The sequence below is a fragment of the Prionailurus bengalensis genome, chromosome D2 (assembly GCF_016509475.1).
Source record: "Prionailurus bengalensis isolate Pbe53 chromosome D2, Fcat_Pben_1.1_paternal_pri, whole genome shotgun sequence".
Lineage (NCBI taxonomy): Eukaryota > Metazoa > Chordata > Mammalia > Carnivora > Felidae > Prionailurus > Prionailurus bengalensis.
In genome coordinates this window covers 44,453,530-44,460,239 of record NC_057351.1, presented here as the reverse complement: position 1 = coordinate 44,460,239, position 6,710 = coordinate 44,453,530, and the positions used below count along the sequence as shown (strand labels likewise).

Genomic DNA, 6,710 nt, shown 5'->3' with positions numbered 1-6,710 from the left:
CTCCTTCTTCTCTGGAGTACAGCTCTCATCTATTTACCTGATCAGGGACGCCTTATCCTGTAACTAAGAGTCTTGCCAAACAAACAAACAAACAAAGGCTTGCGGGTAAGGGAGGTTCAGGGAGGGAAAACGTATCAGGAGGCCTGGGCCCCCAAGAGGGTCAGAAAGGACTTGGAACAGTATAGCCCAACCCCCTCCACTTGCTCATGGGGAAACTGAGGCCCAGAGATGGTGTGACACATCCACGGCCACACAGTGAGAAAGTATCACAGCCAGGACCAGGATGAGGGACCTCCTCTGCCACCTACTTCTCACTAAGACCCAAATCAAAGGCTGCCTGTTGCCCTGCATCTGGCAGATGTAGCACCTTTTGAGTTCCTGGCAGATGCTAGCGCAGCGAAGGTAAAATGGATCAGACACAGTCCTTGCCACCAAGTGGTACACGTGACTGAGGAACAAAAGTACAAATTAAACCGGCACTGCACTTACATGTACCTTACCAGGCTGGGTTCATTTATCCCTCACAACCCCATGGGGCATGTAGTATTATTATTATTCCCGTTTTATAGATAAACTGAGGCCAGTGAAGTTAAGTAACTCGCCTGTAGTCTCACAACGGATAATGTGCGAAGCCGGGATTTGAATCTAGGCTGCATAAGCTAGAGATCTGTGGGGGCATGCATCGGAGCAGGGTGGGAAGAAGGCGGTGACTGAGCTGAGCCTTCGAAGTGTATTTTAATAGCCTGGGAAGGGAGAAAGGACAGCAGGACAGGGAGAACCACACGCGCCTCCAGCAGCTACAGCAACATGCAGTCAAGTCTCTGTGCCCAAGGATCCCAAAGGCAGTGGGCATGCTTCTCTGCCGTTCCACTTCCATTTTACCCTAAGTGGTGGGGTGCCGGAAAGCCCTGCGGGGAAGGTGATCCACCAGTCAACTCGGGCAGTAAGTGGCCCCCACCAGCAGGGGGTGGGGCGGAAGGGCCCTCGGCAAACACCCTCAGTACAGCCAGCCTGCCGCTGGGTGGCACTGTGGCTCCTCAGAGAGGGAACAGCGCCCACAGGGAGACTGGTCACAAAAAAGAGAGGGAGCACCATTCCGGCCCTCCTGCGCTGGGCACTGGGGTTACAAAGTAGTACAAGAAACAGTTCCTGCCTTCGCAGACCCGTGGTGGGACTGACAGACACCTGGGTAACTAATTAACTACTCCAATAATAGACATAATGAATTGCTCCAACAGCCGGTTCCAGTTGCAGAGCCCAGGGAAGGAGGAGGCATTTGAGCCTTGATACAGGATTGGCCGTTCTAGGACAGGACGGCTGTGGTGGTGCTGGCTCCCAGGGCACAGGCACAGATGTGGGGAAGGGGGGTTCCCAGAGTCCCAGCTGGGGCCGGGGGCCTCCATCAGCCACCTGCCTGCCGCAGGTGGGAAAGGGTGGGCATCTGTGCACAGGGCTTCAGCACCACCACACTAAGGTGCTCTTTGTCTCCATGAAGCACTTAGCTCAGGGACCTGGTGAGGCCCCTGGTGCTAGGATGACTAGAAAATGCTGGAACCCCCTGGCAGGCACAGAAGACTGCTGGCATCTTGTCCTCTTTCTGTGCATTTCTGAACTCAGACTCCAGTCCCAGCACTGGTCCCAACTTGCTGCGGGATCTGGGGCCAGACACCACAGGTCTTGGGGCTCAGTGACTGCATCTGTAAAAGTGATCTTTCATGTGCACAAATATGTTGAAAAATGAGCAAAGTTAATCAGAAGCCACAGAGTTGGGGGGGCGGGGCAGAATGCCTCAGTGGCTCGGTCGGTTAAGTATCCAGCTTCCACTCAGGTCATGATCTCCCGGTTGGCAGGACATGATCTCACAGTTTGTGGGTCTGAGCCCTGCCTCTGGCTCTGTGCTGACAGCTCAGAGCCTAGAGCCTGCTTCAGATTCAGTGTCTCCCTCTCTCTCTGCCCCTCCCCCCTGTCAAAAATAAATAAACATTATATATATAATGTTTATTTATATATATACATAAATATATGTATATTTATATATTTATAAATAATATAAATATTTTTTATATTTATATAAATATATAAGGGGGAAAAATAAGTCAAACAGCAATAAGGGGGGGGGGGAATAAGTCAAACAGCAATAAGAACTGTCCATGATGTTTCCTGCCGGCCTGAAGGCATGCCCTGGTCTTCTTTTTAGAGGTGGGCAGTTGGGGAGGAGGACTCCCTTGGCTCCCCTTCAGGCCTGGGCAGGACCCAATACAAAACCAGAATATATCTATTTGTCCTTGGAGAACAATTCATCTCCAAATTCAATAAGCAGAACTTTGCAGCAGGGAAACAATTTAATATCTGGTAGATACATTTTCATTAAATTTTTCAAGATGGAACAAAGACTGTATTTTCAAATTTCCTATTCAGAAGTTAACTCATCATGGTGTTGAAACCCACATCCAAGCAGCTGAACTGAAATCAGCTTCCTAAAACAAAACACAAGCAGAGATGGACTGGCTGAAGTTTCAGACAAGACTTCAAACCCTCCCTGGATGATGGGCCCAGGCTTCCTCCCACTCTGGTCCACATGCACCCATCACCAGAAGGGGGTACCCATTGTATCCACTATACCCCCTTCACAGAAACCAGGGGTGGGGCAAGGGCGCTCAGGGTTGCAGGCCCACAGTATCATTTCAAGCAGATACTCCCCACCTTCTTTTGTCATTTAGTAGTGAAGCTGTTGAGAGGTGATAAGGCACTTGGAGGCACCCAGGGTTTGCCAGGCAAGGGGTTTCTCCTCACACTGTTCTCCACCGGTTGTCCAGCCCCATAGCCAGACTTGCCCAACCCAACTGGGGAGCCCAGGTCACCTTTTAGAGAGATGATTCCCTCCACCCAATGGCAATTCCAGAAGAGGCACAGGCACTTTGCGTAGCAACGGCATGTAAATCCTTTTCACTTAAATAGTGTATTACTGGGGCACCTGCGTGACTCAAATGGTTGAGTGTTTCTTAATTCCAGCTCAGGTCATAATCCCAGGACTGTGGGATCCAACCCAGAGTTGGGATCTGCAGTGATCATGGAACCTGCTTAAGATTCTCTCTCTCCCTCTGCCCCTCTGCCCCACTCTCATGTGCTCTTTCTCTCTAAAAAAAAAATTAAAAATAAATAAATAAATAGGGTGCCTGGGTGACTCAGTTGGTTAAGCATCTGACTTCGGCTCAGGTCACGATGTCACAGTTTGTGAGTTGGAGTCCCGCATCAGGTGAGCTCGAGCCCAGCATCAAGTTAAGCACGAGTCCCAGTTTGGGTACACACGAGCCCTGCTTCCTGTGAGCTCCGCTTCTCTCTCTCTCTCTCTGCTCCTCGCTCACTTGCACCCTAAATAAATAAACAGTGTATCACCAGTTCAGTTAAATTGCAGTCTTCCAAAGATGCTTTCATCTACACATTTTACTACAAACAATATATATTTTATGTAATTATTTGAATAATGATGAGAGGACACCTAAGGAGAGCTGATGGGGATTAAGGGAGATAGAGCCCTTTCAGTCCCACTCTCCCCTCTGCCTTGGTCCGTTTGCTCCTAATCAATTACTTTTTAACATATAAAGAGTCATGCAGCAATAAATCAAGAAATCCTTTTGGCCCAGGCTTTGGGGTACCACACTGTAGGCAGACTGTGCGCAATTGCATCCCCAAATTGCAAGAAGTCAGCTCAGACTAGACTAGGTGCAGAAATGCTTCAGTTTTATGCGCAGAAAACTGGCCTTGGAGGAGGGGCAACTGAGTTTCCAGAGGGTATGATATGACCCGCCCCCCCCCCCACAGATTTATTCTGTGCAACTGTGTCCCAGAAGAGGCTTTTGGGGGACATGGAAATTTATATATCCCTCATCTGTTCTGCAGAATGCTTCTAATCTCTTTGCAGGGTGTCCTGGCATCCCTGAGTTCCTTTTATAAATTTTAGGTATGTAATTTTAAGCAAGTGATTTGTGTCTGGTCTTCCCATCAATCAGAGCTTACTGTTGATTTTGTCAATATCTTGGTGGTGTATTATCTTTAATACACAAAGAACACATATAAGCCAAAAAAGAAGACAAGCACCCTAATTGAAAAATGGGCAAAAAACATGAAAAAATATAATTCAGGGTTGCCTGGGTAGCTCAGTCAGTTAAGTGGCTGACTCTTGATTTCTGCTCAGATCACCATCTCACCTGTTCAGGAGGTGGACTCCAACTTCGGGCTCTGTACAGAGCGTGCTTGGGATTCTCTCTCTCCCCTCTCTCTGCTCCTTCCCTGCTCGTTCTCTCTCTCTCTCTCTCTCTCTCTCTCTCTCTCTCTGTCAAAATAAATAAGCATTAAAAAGAAAAAGAAAAATACAATTCATAAAAAGTTAAGAAATGCTCAGTGTTAGTGAAACTATCCCTCACCTTCTAGGACTATGCATATAATTTTATACGACTAAGAATAATTTCAGGGGCACCTGGGTGGCTCCCACCGTTAAGGGTCTGACTCTTGGTTTCTGCACAGGTCATGATCTCGCAGATTGTGAGTGTGAGCCCTGCTTAGGGCTCTGTGCTGACAGCTCAGAGCCTGAAGCCTGCTTTGGATTCTGCGTCTCCCCCCCCCCCCCCCCGCCCTTACCCTCCCCTGCTGGCACTTTGTCTCTCTCTCTTTCAAAAATAAATAAACATTAAAAAAAAACAATAATTTAAAAATGTTTCAAATCTGTATACTCTTTGATCAAGCAATTCCACTTCTCCAAATGTATCCTATGGAAACATCTGCCCAACTAAAATGGACGTACAAGGATTTTCGTTGTAGCATTATTTACTACCGGAAATTTATTATAGGAAAACTGGGGGAAAGTCCAGCAAGAGAGTAGATTGGGACTCCTCCAAGCCTCCACCAGACGCGCGGAGCTGAGCCAGCCCGACCGAGCGACGAGTGCCCTTCTCCCTCCTGCGGAGCCCCAGCTCAGACCCTTTCCGCGACCGGGACTCGGCCCACAACCGCCTCTCCCACCAGGCCTGCGGGCGGCCGGGGCTGCCCGGGGAGTGAGCGCAGCGGTTCGGCCACAGCGGGTGGCCGTTCTACGTGCCCTCGCTGCCGGTGGCCGCGGTCTAGGGCCCCGCCGCGGGGGCCGCGCCCGCCGGCGGCCCCGGGCTCGGCCGGTTAGCTCAGCGGCGGCGTCTGGAAGATCTCGCAGCCGCAGACCGCTGGCGCGTGTCCTTGGAAGTCAACCGCTCCGCCTCCGAGGAGCCGACGGTCGAGAGTGAGGAATGCGTAGTGGATGGAAGATCACTGGCAAGCTCGAAGAGAGGTAGGACGGCCATGGCTGCTTCTCCCCGGGCTTCGCTCAAAAACACACGCTGCCCCCTGGTGTGGACCCCACCCTGGTCTCCTCCTCTCTGTCCCCTGAGGGCAGGCTCGCCGTGGGGGCCTCGATGACCAGCCAGCTTGAGGCCCCAGAAGCTGGGAAGCCGAGAAGCCTGGAGCCAAGTGAAGGCCTTAGCCTTGCTGTACACCCTCCCCCTCAGTAGCCACCTCTGACCATCCCCACCTGCCAACCCGTAAGCTCTTTTCATACTTTACCTTCTGTTTTTGTCAAAGTTCGAAGCAACTCCCCACCCCCACCACACCCTCAAAAAAGAGTACATTGGTTCAACTTTTGGTTAACCATACAATAGCCCACGAAGCTATGAAAAAGGATAAGGTAGATCCGTACCTCTTGATGTAGCCAATATGTCCTCCAAGTATTGTCAAGTTAAAAAAAAAAAAAAAGATGAAAAACTAGTAGGTTCCCAATGAATCCTTCTATATAAAAATAGAAATCTATATATACATTGAAACCCTGGAAAACTATACAGCTCATTAAACTTTTATGATGGGCTAGCTTTGGGATGGATTTAAATTTTCCCATTCTTGGGGTGCCTGGGTCACTCAGTGGGGTAAGCATCTGACTCTTGGTTTGGGCTCAAGTTGACATCACAGTTGGTGAGTTGGAGCCTGCATGGGGCTCCGTACTTACAGTGTGGAACCTGCTTGGGATTCTCTCTCCCTCTCTCTGCCCCTCCCCTGCTCTCTCTCTCTCTCTCAAAATAAATAAATAAACTTTAAAAAAAAGTTGTCATCACACACACAGAATTTGTGTTGGTGACAGATGTTAACTGAAACTAATTATATGCCAACTATGTCAATTATACCTCAATTTTAAAAAATGAAAAAGAAAAGGCAGAAACAGAATAGTGTAAATAGCATGCTACCTGTTTTTGTAAGAAAGAGAGAGAAATAAGAAAAAATATGTTTTTAAGCCACTTTATTGAGGTATAATTGACATTAAAAAAAGCTGTACACATTTGATGTATACAACTTCATGAATAATAGAAACTTATCTATATTCACTTTTTATTGAGGTATAATTGACATATTATATTAGTTTCAGGTGTACAACATAACGACTCAATATTTGTACATATTGCAAAATGATCACCACAGTAAGTCTAGTTAACATCCATCACCACACATAGTTATAAAACAGGTTTTTTATGATAGGAACTTCTAAAATCTACTCTCTGAACAACTTCTGAATATGCAATACAGTATTTTAAATTTTTTTTTTATTTTTTAAAGAGAGAGAATGCATGAACAGAGGAGAGGGGCACAAGGAGAGAGGGAAGGATCTTTTTTTTTTTTAATTTTTTTATATTTATTTA

At 47.7% G+C, this 6,710-nt stretch overlaps 1 pseudogene; it reads left to right on the top strand.

Moving 5' to 3' along the window:
• The first annotated feature begins 283 nt into the window (after nucleotides 1-283).
• On the top strand, nucleotides 284-5,975 carry LOC122492618 (annotated as a pseudogene).
• The last annotated feature ends 735 nt before the right edge of the window (nucleotides 5,976-6,710 follow it).